The sequence below is a fragment of the Pongo abelii genome, chromosome 10, assembly GCF_028885655.2.
Source record: "Pongo abelii isolate AG06213 chromosome 10, NHGRI_mPonAbe1-v2.0_pri, whole genome shotgun sequence".
In the NCBI taxonomy this organism is placed as follows: Eukaryota; Metazoa; Chordata; class Mammalia; order Primates; family Hominidae; genus Pongo; species Pongo abelii.
Genome location: NC_071995.2, coordinates 6,449,870 through 6,466,614, shown reverse-complemented (window position 1 = coordinate 6,466,614; position 16,745 = coordinate 6,449,870). Strand labels below are relative to the sequence as shown.

The 16,745-nt window shown below is 43.2% G+C and overlaps 1 pseudogene; it reads left to right on the top strand.

Annotated features, from left to right (window-relative positions):
* Positions 1 to 1,453: 1,453 nt before the first annotated feature.
* On the top strand, positions 1,454 to 2,244 carry LOC100443057 (large ribosomal subunit protein eL31-like; annotated as a pseudogene).
* Positions 2,245 to 16,745: the final 14,501 nt, after the last annotated feature.

Genomic DNA, 16,745 nt, shown 5'->3' with positions numbered 1-16,745 from the left:
GGGAAGGTCATAAAAACTTATAGACAAGCCGGATGCTGTTGCTCATGCCTATAATCCCAGCACTTTGGGAGACTGAGGTGGGTGGGTCACTTGAGGTCAGGAGTTCGAGACCAGCCTGGCCAACATGGCGAAACCCCATCTCTACTAAAAATACAAAAATTAGCCAGGTGGTGGGCGCCTGTAATCCCAGCTGCTTAGGAGGCTGAGGCAGGAGAATCGCTTCAACCCATCAGGCAGAGGTTGTAGTGAACCAACATCACACCACTGCACTTCAGCCTGGGGGACAGAGTGAGACTCCGTCTCTAAAAAACAGAAAACACGAAACTTGTAGGCAGAGGGCGTTGGCGGAAACCCACTGAAATTAGGGGAAGGGAACAGGGGAAAAAAGAAGAAGTTCTTCCTTTTAGTGAGGAGCGGAATAATTGCCAGGCCCAGCATTATACCTGGAGGAAGGGCAATTATGAAGGCCACACTCACAAGATCCAGGTTCATATACCTACCTAAGGCTGAGGCTCAATCATAACACAGGGGAACACATAACCTCCTTCATATCCTTACCACCACATGACAGGCCTCCAGTGAAAAATAACACAAGAATGTATCTGGGAGAACTTGCAAGAGACAGACTTTATTTAGGGAACCATGCAAAAGGAAGATACAAATCCAAGAGACAAAAACAAGGCACCACTAGAGGAATTTTAAGCCCCTGATGCACTGAGGATAATAATATATGTTGGTGCAAAAGCAAACTTCAAACCCAGCCCTCCTGACTACATTAACAGAAATCTCTATACTAGAGAAGTAGCAGAAAGAAATGAATGCTGATCTTCAAGAATACAAAATATTTATGTCAGTATCAATTGTGTTATACAGCATATCCAGCTTTCAACAAAAATCACAAGGTATACAAAAAGGAAAGAAAAAACACAATCTGGACCCGGCATGGGGGCTCACTCCTGTAATCTCAGCACTTAGGGAGGCTGAGGCAGGAGGATGACGAGGTCAGGAGTTCAAGATCAGTCTGGCCAATATGGTGAAACCCCTCTCTAAAAATACAAAAATTAGCTAGGCGTGGTAGCGCATGCCTATCAACCCAGCTACTGGGGAGGCTGAGGCAGGAGAATTGCTTGAACCCAGGACGCAGAGGTTGCAATGAACGGAGATCATGCCACTGCACTCCAACCTGGGTGACAGAGCAAGACTCCGTTTCAAAAAAAAAAAAAAAAAGACACAATCTAAAAAGACAAAAAAAAATCAGAACCAGACTCAGATATGACATCAGACATGGAATTTAAAGTAACATGATTATGTTAAAGGATTTAATGGAAAAGGTAGACAACATGCCAAAAGAAGATGGATAAATTCAGCAGAGGAAACTATAAGAATAAAATGGAAATGCTTGAAATAAAATCATGGTGACAGAAATGAAGAACACTTCTGACTGGTTCATCAGTAGACTCAGTATAGCTGAGAAAAGAATCAGTGACCTTGGGTGTAGAGGTGAATAGAAATTACCCAAACTCCCTTTCCAACTTGGACCCGGCAGAATGGCTCCCGCAAAGAAGGGCGGCGAGAAGAAAAAGGGCCGTTCTGCCATCAACGAAGTAAGTGGTGACCCGAGAATACACCATCAACATTCACAAGCGTATCCATGGAGTGGGCTTCAAGAAGGGTGCCCCTCGGGCACTCAAAGAGATCGGAAATTTGCCATGAAGGAGATGGGAGCTCCAGATGTGCGCATTGATACCAGGCTCAACAAAGCTGTCTGGGCCAAAGGAATAAGGAATGTCCCACACCGAATCCATGTGCGGCTGTCCAGAAAACGTAACGAGGATGAAGATTCACAAATAAGTGCTATACTTTGGTTACCTATGTACTTGCTACCACTTTCAAAAATCTACAGTCAATGTGGGTGAGAACTAATCGCTGATAGTCAAATACATCAAATAAAGTTATAAAATTGCAAAAAAAAAAAAAGAGAAATTAGCCAAACAAATGCAAAAAAAGAGTGAGTAAAAAAAAACAGAACAACAACAAAAAAGAAAGAAAGAAAGAAGATACCATCCAAGAATACCAAATGAGTTAACATGCACATAATTGGAATTCCAGAAGGAGAAGAAAGACTTGGACAGGATTTGTCTAATTTAGACTTAGATAAAAAGACAAACAAAAAGAATAGGACAGGAGAAACATTTGAAGAGATAATGGCTTAGAATTATCCAAAATTAGTAACAGACAGAAAACCACAGATCAAGGAATCTCAGAGAACACCAAGCAGGATAAATACCAAAACAACACAGCCCCTCCCCAAACCCATGCGTCTAGGCATATCATATTAAAACTGCTGAAAACCAAAGAGAAAGAAAACCTGGAAGTCAGCCAAAGGGGAAAAAACATGTTATCTTACTGAGGAGCAAGGATAAGAATTACAGCAGACTGCTAGTCAGAAACAATAAAAGCAAAATGAAATGGAATAATATCTTTTTTTTTTTTGAGATGGAGTCTCTCTCCATCGCCCAGGCTGGAGTGCAGTGGCATGATCTTGGCTCACTGCAACCTCCACCTCCTGGGTTCAAGCGATTCTCCTGCCTCAGCCTCCTGGGTAGCTGGGATTATAGGCACCCACCATCTTACCCAGCTAATTTTTGTATTTTTAGTAGAGACGGGGTTTCACCCTGTTGGCCAGGCTAGTCTCAAACTCCTGACTTCAGGTGATCCACCAACCTTGGCCTCCCAAAGTGCTAGGATTACAGGCGTGAGCCACTGTGCCTGGCCCAAATTAAGAGTTTTCTATTTTTATTTTTATTTTTTTAGAGATGGGGTCTCACTACGTTTCCCAGGATGGTCTGAAACTCCTGGACTCCAGTGATCCTCCCACCTCTGCCTCCCAAGATGCTGGGATTACAAGCATTAGCCACTATACCAGGCCAAAATTAAAAGTTTATCAGACAAACAGAAACTGAGGAAATTGATTGCCAGCAGACCTACTTTATAATAAATGTTAAAGCAAGTTCTCTAAGAAGAAGAGGCTGGGTGTGGTGGCTCATGCCTGTAATCCCAGCACTTTGGGAGGCCGAGGCAGGTGATCACTTGAGGTCAGGAGTTTGAGACCAGCCTGACCAACATGGTGAAACCCTGTCTCTACTAAAAACACAAAAATTATCTGGCCGTGGTGGTGGGCGCCTGTAGTCCCAGCTACTCAAGTGGCTGAGGCAGGAGAATCGCTTGAACCCGGGAGGTGGAGTTTGCAGGGAGATGAGATTGTGCCAGCCTGGGTTGAACAGAGTGAAACTTTGTCTCAAAAAAGAAAAAAAGAAGAAGAAGAAGGAAGAAGAAGAAGAAGAAGAAGAAGAAGAAGAAGAAGAGGAAGAGGAAGAGGAAGAGGAAGAGGAAGAGGAAGAGGAAGAAATATAATCAAAATCTTGGATCTATACAAAGAAACAACGTACTGTAGTTTATAAAATACCATTTACAATAGCATCCCCCATGAAGTTTTTAGGTATAAATATAACAAAATATGTGGGAGGTATGTGTGCTAAAAACTATAAAATACTGATGAAAGAAATCAACATGGGGCCAGGCGCGGTGGCTCCTGCCTGTAATCCCAGCACTTTGGGAGGCCGAGGCAGGCGGATCACTTGTGGTCAGGAGTTCAAGACCAGTCTGGCCAACATGGTGAAACCCTGTCTCTACTAAAAATACAAAAATTAGCCCAGTGTGTTGGCACACGCCTGTAATCCCAGCTACTTGGGAGGCTGAGGCAAGAGAATCGCTTGACCCCAGGAGGCGGAGGATGCGGTGAGCCAAGATTGCACCACTGCACTCAGCCTGGGTGACAGAGGGAGATTCTGTCTCAAGAAAAAAAAAAAAAAAAAAAGAAAGAAAGAAAGAAAGAAAAGAAAAAGAAAGAAAGAAAAGAAAAACTGAATGCTACAAGTTCAGCGCATTACTAACCAGTTCCAGACGAATTGGCTTTTTTCTTTTTTTTTTCCTCTGGCTTTTCCCCTCATTTTAAAAATGGAGAGGTAATAGTGCCTCTCGTGAGCGAATAGTTTTAGTATGCTTAGAACACTGTCCTGTATACAGTAAGCATTCAACATCTGTTGGCTAATACTACTGATGCCAATTGTAACAGTAGTATTAGAAGCTGTAATAATATTACCCCAGTCAAATATGTCCGTAATTGGCAATAGGGAAAAGAATTGCTGCCACTCAGCAGAATTTGGAGTATTGAGTGTCATTGTTTACTTTTTCTGGAAGGAGAGTGACCTAAGATACTGATCTGAACTCAATGTGTGTGGCTAATGGTGTGGATAGACAGAGATTTTAAGTGGGCAGAAGTGAAGGTTGTGTTGACAAGTTTCAGGAAACAGTGATGTGGACGAATTTCCCAGAATGGTCCCAGAGTATGAGAATAATGTCCCACGTGAATGCTAATCGAAATTCCCACTCTTCAGAGGAGGCTATCAACAATCAGGTACTCATCAACCGTATGGCTGTCATGTAGTCTCTTCGTATCACCCCACTTACTGCCCAAATGATTTATTTGTAAACAATGTGGCCGGCTTGGTGACTCACGCCTATAATCCCAGCACTTTGGGAGGCCACGGTGGGTGGATCACCTGAGGTCAGGAGTTTGAGACCAGCCTGGCCAACATGGTGAAACCCCATCTCTACTAAGAATACAAATATTAGCCGGGCGTGGTGGCGGGCGCCTGCAATCCCAGCTACTCGGGAGGCTGAGGCAGGAGAATCGCTTGAACCTGGGAGGCGGAGGTTGTGGTGAGCTGAGATCACGCCACTGCACTCCAGCCTGGGTGACAGAGCAAGATTCTGTCTCAAAAAAAAAAAAAAAGTGACCAGGGTGGCAGGCAGTGGTAGAGGTTATACTTGAGCTCTATAGTATAGACTTAGCTCACCAAGGCTGACCTCTGGATACTGATGCTGCTAAGTGTCCCATATGTCAGGGGAAGTATTCTTGTATTCTTGCAAGTATTTTGTCATGGATGGGGCAGGGATTTGTCTTCACTGAGATAAACACTTACTCTAGATTTGGATATGCTTCACTTACATGCTATTGCTAGCAGGACCACCTATGAACTTACTGAACACTTTATACCTCATATCTCACAACATCTTTTTGGACCCATTTCTATATGTTATACAAAAAGGGTAAGGTAATGCATGGATGACCATGGGACTCAGTAGTTCTAATGTGTACCACATTCCTTATAAGTAGAAATCTCAATTTTTGGAAGCCTCAGTTAAAGTGGCATGTAGTCATTTTGCACCCTCTTGGAGTACTGTTCAATTTTCGACATTGTATATGTGCTGAATAGTGACTAAGAATAGGCATAAGTTCTTCTGTAGCCAAAATGCATTCGTTAAAGAAAGGAGAGGTAGGAGTGGAGTGGTACCTCTCCTATTACACTTAACAGCCAACTCGAGAAAGTTATGCTTTTCTTTTTTTATTTTTGATAGTTTGTTTATTATTATTATTATACTTTAAGTTTTAGGGTACATGTGCACAACGTGCAGGTTAGTTACATATGTATACATGTGCCATGTTGGTGTGCTGCACCCATTAACTCGCCATTTAGCATTAGGTATATCTCCTAATGCTATCCCTCCCCCCCTCCCCCCACGAAAGTTATGCTTTTCATGTTTGCAACTCAGGGCTCTCTGCTGCCTTGAGTTGTTTTAGAACTCCTTGTTTTAGAAAAGGAGGAGTACATGCTGCCACCAGTCGTCACAGAGATGCCTCTGTTTATCGATTTACTAAAAAGGATTTATTTTTGTATGACGTTTAAAGCAGTTTAAATTACATTCATTTGCTGACTTAGAGAACTGTGGGAAGTCTTGACTTATGGGAGTTGGGCTTTTGGACTTCTCCTCTGTTTGCCAGTTTTCTTTTTCTTTCTGTCTCCCCCTTTTTTTCCCCCCGTCTGTCTTGGTCTATCTCTTTTTAGGCGCATAGGCAAGGAGCTGTGACAGACAATTTGAGTGTTTTTAAAAATACTCTCATAAAAAACACATCTTTGGCCGGGTGCGGGGGCTCACGCCTGTAATCCCAGCACTTTGGGAGGCTGAGGCAGGTGGATCACAGGAGGTCAGGAGTTTGAGACCAGCCTGGCCAAAATGGTGAAACCCCGTCTTTACTAAAAATACAAAAATTAGCAGGGAGTGGTGGAGCGCGCCTGTAGTCCCAGCTACTCGGGAGACTGAGGCAGGAGAATTGCTTGAATCTGGGAGGTGGAGGTTGCAGTGAGCCGAGATAGTGCCACTGCATTCCATCCTGGGAGACAGAGTGAGACTCTGTCTCAAAAAAAAAAAAGAAAACAAAACATTTTTTTCTAGTCTGGGTGACAGAGTGATACCTTGCCTCAAAAAAAAAAAAAAAAGGTATAAATAAATAGAAAGATATACTGTATTCATAGATTAGAAAATTCAATATTGTAAATATGTTAATTCTCCCCAGTTTGATCTATAGATTCAATGCATTATCAATCAAAATCATAGGAAGCTTTTTTTTGATAGAAATTGACAAACTGATTCTAAAATTTATATGAAAAGGGAAAGAAATGAAAAGGAACTAAAAAAATAGTAGGAGAAATTACTCTACCACTTATTAGACTTATTAGAAAGCAATTAGTGTGGTATTAGCGAAAGAGTAGACAACTTAGGTGAATGGAGCCAATAGGGAGACCAGAGATAAACCCACACAAATAATGTCAACTGATTTTTGACAAAGATGCAAAAGCAATCCAGTGGTGAAAGAACAGTCTTTTCAACAAACAGTGCTGGAAAAATTAGACATTCATATGTAAAAACAAAACCAAAAAACCTCAACATGTACCTCACACTTACACCAAAAAATGGCTCATAAACTTAAATGTAAAAGGTAAGATATCTAGAAAAAAGCACAGGAGACCCTGTGTGTGTGTAACCTTGGGTTTGGTGATAAGTTTTCAGGTACTGGAAACACAATTCATAAAGAAAAAAATGATGAATTGTACCTTATCACAAATAAAAACTTTTGTTCTGTGAAAGATAGGTTGAGAAAATGCATAGACAATCCACAGCCTGGGAGAAAATATTTGCAAATGATGTATCTGATAAAGGACTTGTATCCAGAATAAATAATTCTTCTTTTTCTTTCTTTCTTTTTTTTTTTTTTTTTTTTGATCTGTGGCCCAAGCTGGAGTGTAGTGGCGTGATCTTGGCTTACGGCAACCTCTGCCTCCCGTGTTCAAATGATTCTCCTGCCTCAGCCTCCTGAGTAGCTGGGATTATTACAGGCATGTGCCACAACACCCGGCTAATTTTTTATATTTTAGTAGAGATGGGGTTTCACCATATTGGCCAGGCAGGTCTCAATCTCCTGACCTCGTGATCCACCGGCCTCAGCCTCCCAAAGTGCTGGGATTACAAGTGTGAGCCACTGCGCCCTGCCCAGAATAAAGACTTCTTAAAACAGAATAAGAAAACAAATGGCCCAACCAGGCACCATGGCTCATGCCTATAATCCGAGCACTTTGGGAGGCCGAGGTGGGCAAATCACGAGGTCAGGAGATTGAGACCATCCTGGACAACATGGTAAAACCCCGTCTCTACTAAAAATACAAAAAGTAGCTGGATGTGGTGGCGTGTGCCTGTAATCCCAGCTACTCGGGAGGCTGAGGCACAAGAATTGCTTGAACCCAGGAGGTGGAGGTTGCGATGAGCTGAGATCATGCCACTGCACTCCAGCCTGGTGAGAAAGCGAGACTCCATCTCAAAAACAAACAAGCAAACAAACAACAACAACAAAATGGCCCTATTTATTTATTTATTTTTGAGACAGAGTCTTGCTCTGTCACCCTTGCTGGAGTGCAGTGATGCAATCTTGGCACACTGCAACCTCCATCTCCCAAGTTCAAGAAATTCTTGTGCCTCAGCCTCCCGAGTAGCTGGAATTACAGGTGCCCACCAACATACCTGACTAATTTTTGTATTTTGCTTTTTTTTTTTTTTTTTTTTTGAGATGGAGTTTCGCTCTTGTTGCCAAGACTGTAGTGCAATGGCACGATCTCGGCTCACTGCAACCTCTGCCTCCCGGGTTAAAGCGATTCTCCTGCCTCAGCCTCCCGAGTAGCTGGGATTACAGGCATGCTCCACCATGCCCGGTTAATTTTGTATTTTTAGTAGAGACGGGCTTTCTCCATGTTGGTCAGGCTGGTCTTGAACTCCTGACCTCAGATGATCCGCCCACCTTGGCCTCCCAAAGTGCTGGGATTACAGGCATGAGCCACCATGCCCGGCCTAATTTTTGTATTTTTAGTAGAGATGGGGTTTCGCTGTGTTGGTCAGGCTGATCTCGAACTCCTGACCTCAAGCGATTCAGCTGCCTAGGGCTTCCAAAGTGCTGAGATTATAGGCATGAGCCACTGCACACTGCCGAATGATCCAATTTAACAACAAGCAAAAGATCTAAAGAGACACTTCAGAAAATAAAATACCCGGATGGCAAATAAGCATATGAAAGTTGGTTAACAGCATTTGTCACTAGAGAAATGAAAATTAAAACCACAATGAGGTACCACTGCTCACCTACTACAATTTCTAAAACACTGCCACCAACCACCAAATGCTGGTCTTACTAGAATTTCTAAAACACTGCCACCAACCACCAAATGCTGGTCTTACTAGAATTTCTAAAACACTGCCACCAACCACCAAATGCTGGTCTTACTACAATTTCTAAAACACTGCCACCGACCACCAAATGCTGGTCTTACTACAATTTCTAAAACACTGCCACCGACCACCAAATGCTGGTCTTACTACAATTTCTAAAACACTGCCACTGACCACCAAATGCTGGTCTTACTACAATTTCTAAAACACTGCCACCGACCACCAAATGCTGGTCTTACTACAATTTCTAAAACACTGCCACCGACCACCAAATGCTGGTCTTACTACAATTTCTAAAACACTGCCACCGACCACCAAATGCTGGTCTTACTAGAATTTCTAAAACACTGCCACCGACCACCAAATGCTGGTCTTACTACAATTTCTAAAACACTGCCACCGACCACCAAATGCTGGTCTTACTAGAATTTCTAAAACACTGCCACCGACCACCAAATGCTGGTCTTACTAGAATTTCTAAAACACTGCCACCGACCACCAAATGCTGGTCTTACTACAATTTCTAAAACACTGCCACCAACCACCAAATGCTGGTCTTACCAGAATTTCTAAAACACTGCCACCATCATCACGAGGTCAGGAGATTGAGACCATCCTGGCTAACATGGTTAAACCCCGTCTCTACTAAAAATAAAAAAAATTAGCTGGGCGTGGTGGTGGGTGCCTGTAGTCCCAGCTACTCAGGAGGCTGAGGCAGGAGAATGGCGTGAACCTGGGAGGTGGAGCTTGCAGTGACCCGAGATCGCGCCACCGCACTCCAGCCTGGGTGACAGAGCGAGACTCCATCTCAAAAAAATAAATAAATAAAATAAATAAAAATAAAAAATAAAAAAAAACACTGCCACCATCACCAAATGCTGGTCCTACTAGAATTTCTAAAACATTGCCACCAACCACCAAATGCTGGTCTTACTACAATTTCTAAAACTGCCACCAACCACCAAATGCTGGTCTTACTACGATTTCTAAAACACTGCCACCAACCACCAAATGCTGGTGAAGATATGCAACAGGAACTCTCATTCATTGCTTTTGGGAATGCAAAATGATATAGTCACTTTGGAAGACAGGTTGGCAGTTGCTTTTTCCTTTTCTTTTTTTTTTTTTTTACTTTGTGAGACAGTCTTGCTCTGTCTCCCAGGCTGGAGTGCAGGGTGGGATCGCATCTCACTGCAGCCTCGACCTCCCGGGCTCTAGAAATCCTTTCACCTCAGCCCCCCAAGTAGGTGGGACTAGAAGCACACATCAGCACACCAGGCTAATTTTTGTATTTTTTTTTTTGTGAGATGGGGTTTAGCCATGTTGTCTAGGCTAGTCTCGAACTTGTGGACTTAAGCGATCTGCCTGTCTCAGCCTCCAAAAGTGCTGAGATTACAGGCATGAGCCACGGTGCCTGGCCTCGGTTGGCAGTTTCTAATCAAGAGAAAACATCACATGAACCCAAACGGCGTGTCAGCCTACCAAATAATTAATCGGAAAAGTGTAGTTTTTAAAACTGCCAAGGTTGGTCATGTGTGTGGTGGCTCATGCCTGTAATCCCAGTGCTTTGGGAGGCTAAGGCGGTAGGATCGCTTGAGGCCAGGAGTTCAAGACAACATAGAAAGACTCCATCTAAAAAAAAAAAAAAGAAAAAGACAGGTATGGTGGTGTACGCCTGTAGCCCTAGCTATTCAGTAGGCTAAGATGGAGAGGATTTCTTGAGCCTAGGAGTTCGAGGTTACAGTGAACTATGATCACACCACTGAACTCCAGCCTGGGCGGCAGAGTGAAATCCTGTCTCTGAAAAAAAACAGAAACAAAAACAAAAGAACTGCTAAGGTCATGAAAAAATAAGGAAAGACAGAAACTGTCACAGATTAGAGAAGACTAAATATTAAGGGATCATAATCACTAAGTGCAATGTGGTATCCTGGATTGGATTCTGGAACAGAAAAAGGATTTAAGGAAAAAACTGGTGAAATCTAAATAAAATCTGTAGTTTAGTTGATATGTTTCAACAATGTTAATTTCTTAATTAGTTTTGACAAATGTATCATGGCTATGTGAGATATTAACATTAAGGGAAGCTGGGTGAAAGGTATACCAAAAGCCTCTGTACTATCTTTGCAACTTTTCTGTAATTCTAAAATTTTTCCCAACTAAAAACTCATTAAGAAAAAAAAAACCGAAATGAGGCCAGGGGTGATGGTTCATGTCTGTAATCCCAGCACTTTGGGAGGCCGAAATGGGCAGATTGCTTGAGGCCAGGAGTTCAAAGCCAGCTTGGCCAACATGGCGAAACCCCGTCCCTGCTAAAGATACAAAAATTAGCCAGGTGGGTGGGCGCCTGTAATCCCAGCTACTCGGGAGGCTGAGGCAGGAGAATCACTTGAACCTGGGAGGCAGAGGTTGCAGTGAGCCAAGATAGCGCCGCTGCACTCCAGCCTGAGCGACAAGAGTGAGACTCCATCTTAAAAACAAACAAACAAACAAACACTAACTGATGGGGATATAAGTCAAAATAGGAAAAAAAAAAAGTGGGTATCTCTGGGATATCATGTGTCTCCCAGAATATAAACTGGAACTCAAGCAGTAAGCACGACTGAGTGGAAAGTGGCATTAAGTTATCTTCTAAGGAACTAAAATGTTGCATATCTTCTGTGATGGTAACATGGGTATATACCTATGTAACGCTTCTTCAGGCTATACACTTAAGATTAATATACTGTATATACTTTACAGGCCGGGTGAAGTGGCTCATGACTGTAATCCCAGTACTTTGGGAGGCCAAGGCAGGTGGATCACTTGAGGTCAGGAGTTCGAGACCAGCCTGGCCAACATGGTGAAACCCCATCGCTACTAATGATACAAAAATTAGCCAGGTGTGGTGGTGCATGCCTGTAGTCCCGGCTACTAGGGAAGCTGAGACAGGAGAATCTCTTGAACCTGGGAGGCAGAGGTTGCAGTGAGCCGAGATTATGCCACTGCACTTCAGCCTGGGCAGCAGAGTGAAAAAAAAAAAATATATATATATATATAATATATACATATATATACACACACACACATTTTATATATGTGTGTATATATACACATATATACATATTTTATATGTATGTGTGTATGTATATACACACACACGCACACACACGCACACACATGCACACACACACATATATAACATATATATATTTCTATATATATACTTTACTACACTGGAAAAAAATTTTTCTGGTTTCCTATTGCTCTCGGGGTAAAGTTCAAAATTGTTGTAGTCTGTAAGTCTGAATGACGTGTTACCCGCCTACTTCTCTAGCTTCATCTCTCTATTCCCAAGCTCCAGCCAAACTATTCTTCCTAACACAGGGCCTTTGCACGTACCATTTAGCCCACCAGCAGAGTTCTCCTCTCCAACACCCCTTCAATTTGGCTAGCCCTTATTTATTCTTCAGGTTGCATCTTAAATTTCCTCAGGGAGGGATTTCCTCATCTCCAGACCTAGAATCGGTCACTGGTTATATGTTGTGCTTCTCTTTTGCAGCACTTGTCTACAAAAGCAATAATTGTGATGATTTTACAAGCTCCAGAAGTTTATGTATCAGGTCTGTCTCGTTGGCTGTTGTATCTTAAGATGCCTAGTACATAGTAAATACTCAATGTTTACCAAATGTTAATTTGAAAGTGAGGCTCGGATTAAACAAACTAGTATCCAAGGCCATAAAATATGAGCTGGGACCCACGCCCACCAATAAAACCTGTTGACTCTATCTCTAAGGCGTATCTCCAACCTTCCGCCTTTCTCCATCTCCCAATTGCGGTAGCCTTCGATCTAGTCTTTCTGTTTCTATTATTTATTCATTATCCATTGGATTATTATGAAATAATAAGATATGGATACTTCCTTAGCATAATAAAATAAATATATGTATTTCAACTGCTGCTTAATGAGAAAATACTGGAAGTATTGCCCTCAAAATCAGGATCGAGACAGAGCTGTCCATTACTATTTACTATTGTTCTGGAGGTACTATGTGATGCATTTAGATGAGATTTAAAAATATTAGGGCCGGGCATGGTGGCTCACGCCTGTAATCCCAGCACTTTGGGAGGCCAAGGTGGGCAGATTGCTTGAGCCTAGGAGTTCGATACCAGCCTGGGCAACATGGCAAGAACTTGTTTCTAGAAAAATTATTACAAAATTAGCATTATTTATAGTTGATAACCTAAGAAAATTAATTGAAAAACTATTATAGGCCAGGTGCGGTGGCTCACGCTGGTAATCCCAACACTTTGGGAGGACGAGGCGGGTGGATCACGAGGTCAGGAGATCGAGACCATCCTGGCTAACACGGTGAAACACCGTCTCTACTAAAAATACAAAAAATTAGCCGGGCGTGGTGGCGGGTGCCTGTAGTCCCAGCTACTTGGGAGGCTGAGGCAGGAGAATGGCGTGAACCCGGGAGGCGGAGCTTGCAGTGAGCCGAGATTGCGCCGCTGCACTCCAGCCTGGGCGACAGAGCGAGACTCCGTCTCAAAAAAAAAAAAAAAATTTCCGATGCTCCATCTCTATGGAGGACAAAAATTAGCAACATTTATCAAAACAAAATGTATGTACCTTCTGACTAGGAAATTTTATTCCCAGCAATTTTTTTTGTAGCAGTACTTCCACATGTGCAAAATGACATAGGTTATACTGTAGTGTTGTCTGTAATAGTAAAGGTTGGAAATGAATTAAAAATTCTCAAAAGGGATCCAGTTAAATGGTACAGCCATGTGATAAAATACCACACAGATAGAAAAATGAATGAGAAAGTTTTTTTGGTACTAATATGGTATTATGGCCAAGCTATTTTAATAAACGAAAAAGGCAAGGGGAAGAACTTACAGTAGTCCACCCTCCTCCAAGGGGGATACGTTTCAAGATCCCCAGTGGATGCCTGAAACCGTGGATAGCACTGAACCCGATTGCTGTCAGTCGAAACACGTTTCTGTTCATGTCTTCCACCCACAAATTTGATGCCTTTTCCATCTTAACTAAGCACTTATCATGCACCGTGACTTTTGCAGTTTAAGGTGTGACAGCAAAACTAGTAAGAATTTCTTTTTTTCTGCTTCACAATTTCATGACTAGAAGGTGCATTGTTACGTAGATCTTAGCAAAGTCATCAAAGGAAGCATATTATGGCTTCTCTTTGGCATATCTAAATTACCAGTATCACCACTCTTGCGCTTTGGGGCCATTATGAAGTAAAATAAGAGTGACTTGAACACAAGCATGCAATACCTCAACAGTTGGTCTGATCACTGGGAAGGCTTGTGACTAAGGGGTAGGGAGCGTCTGCAGGGGGGAGACGCTGGACAAAGGGAGAATTCATGTCTTGAAGGTACAGGAGTAGTGTTACCAACCATAGGGTCTTGGGGGTTGTTAATGCAATAGAAGTTAACATGAGGCCAAAAGAGTTTTCCCAGACAAGGCTTTATTAGAGCTTATGCAGGGCATAAGGGAGGCAGCACATGAGAGAATTCTCTGGCTGGCTCCTGGAAGAGACTCAAGAGAGTAATCTTAAAGGAGCTAAAGTGGGAAGGGAGTGAGTTTGAGCAGGTAGAGATGAGGAAATTTTGGCACCTGTTCAGTTTGATAACATGCTTCTTTATGCATCACGTGTCTCATTAGCATGTTAAGTCTCCACCCCGGGTGTGATTTTTAGTATTATAATGAAGATAAGGCAAAGGAGTGCTTGTTCTTCTGGTCCTGTAGTGTACATATGGGAGATAGGGTTAACTCTTTTGAGTACAATTTAAGGTGGGAGCTGCTTATTTTAATTACTACAACTAGTGAGTATGGCACCTGGAGTAAGATTTATGGTGGGACATTGTTCATCTTAGTCTCTCTAAAGGTCTGCGATGAGTGGGTATAGTACCTTGAGCAAGATTCATGGTACGAGGTCTGGACAGTCTGGTTGGGGTCCTCACTGGCCACACCCCTCACCCCAGCTTACAATAGAGGTTCTCGGTAGGGCACGAGTGGGGCCCAAGTCCCATCCCTACTCTGTCTCAGTAGGACAGCTTGAGGTTTCATCATGCTGTTCAGAACAGTGCACAATTTAAAACAGATGAATTGTTTCTTTCCGGAATTTTCCATTTAATATTTTTGGACCACAGTTGTCAGCAGATAACTGAAACCATGGAAAGCAAAATCACAAACAAGAAAAAAAAGATCACAAACAAGGGGGGACTACTGTAGTACCATCTGTAGAAATAAAAAAGCAAAGGAATATATTCATATATATTTGTTTGAATATGCATAAATTACCTCTGGAAAAGCATCAGAAACAATAACATTGGTTGCTTCCAGGGCAGGGACCTTGGTGGTTGGGGGATAGGAGTGAAAGAGAGACATTTCACTGTTTACTTTTTGATACTTTTTGAATTTTGACCCATGTGAATAAATCACCTATCTGAAAGAGAGGAAATAAATACAATTAAAACTAAAAAAGAAAAGGAACACCGAACACTATGATTCACACAAATGGGAACTTTTTTTTTTTCTCATAAAAAGAAGCCCAGAAGTAGGTGCTGTGCTTACTTACTGCTGATTTGGGTCTCAGTGATGCCTTGGGAGCCAGGTTCTTTCCTTTCTTCCAGGTCCTCAGAGGATTGGCTTTTTATCCCTGTGGCTGTTTCCTCATGATGGTAAGATGGCTGCCACAGCTCAGGAATGATGTTGTCACACACAACATCCCCCAAACAAAAAATAAGGGCCAAGGCAAGCCAAAAGCTTTCTCCTAATGGTGCTTTATACCCTGGAAAGGAAGACTTCCCTGTGAATGTCATTGTACAATTGCAAAGAAGAATGAGTTTATCGGCTCCTGGGACTGGGGGAAGGGCCTCTTCTCCTGATGTCATGGAATCTCTGCTCTAGTACAAAAATGCGGTTCTGTCCTTAGGAAATGTGCAGAAGTCTGCTGGGCAGGCAGCAGAAAGAGTCCACCACAGCTGTCTACGTGAACCGCTTTATCTTTTGAAAAGGGAAGTTCTTACTGACCCTTGTTGGGCTGACCCTGCCGGTACTCACAGTGCTTCCTGCGGGAGAAGACTAGAGTGAGTCTCCTGTGAAGTCTCAGACTGGTGGGGAAGCCGAACGCCCACCTCCCATCCACTATGTCCACTGGAGAAAGTGAGCATCCAGGGACTCCTCTGCGTGTGGCACTGTGCGGGCTTGGGGAGGAGTGGCGTGGTCAGAAAGCAGCCGTCCCCTTACCGTCCTCATGGTTTTTCTTGGCTCTGCCATCCCAGGGGATGCAAAGCTTCACTCTAAGTTCTGGGATATTCAGGGTGGTAAACTTGCCACGGGATTGTTGCTAGTTGAAATTCTGTTGGGGAGGAGAGAAGCCGGAGAACTCCTACTTCGACACTGTGTTGATGCCACTCTCAAAAAAGGGAAATTCTGAATTACCCCATCCTCCCCCATCTCCCTGTGCTACTGCTCTGTCCCCAGTTTCATCCACCTTTCTTCTGGAGTACAGCCTTGGCCCCCTCATGGGTGTCCCAGCCCCGTGTCGATGTGGGTTGGACTTGGTGTCAGCTTTCTCCTGCCTGTGGTGGAGGATTAGGGTTCTCACAACCAACAGTTATCCCGTTGTCAACTGCCGTTGCATCCTGTTGCATCTTTTGAAGACCACCATCAAGAAGCTGTCTTTGCTGGTTTTCTGCCAGCTTTTCCTTCTAGACAGGAGCTCCCCTCTACGTGGCCTGTGCTCTGTGGGTGTGTCCTGGAGCCTGTACTGACTCCACACTGGCAAAACAGACATGGGTAATGCTGTGGGTGGAACTGTGTCCCCCTCCAAAATCCATGTGCTGAAGCCCTAACTCCCAGGACCTCAGAATGGGGCCTTATTTGGAGACAGGGGCTTTAAAGAGGTGATTAAGTTAAAATGAGGTCATCAGGATGGGCCCTAATCCACTAAGAGATTAAGACACACTCATGCACAAAGGCAAGACCATGTGAAGACACAGGTGGCAGGAAGGGCCACCATTAGCAGGCCAAGGAGAGAGGCCTCAGAGGACAC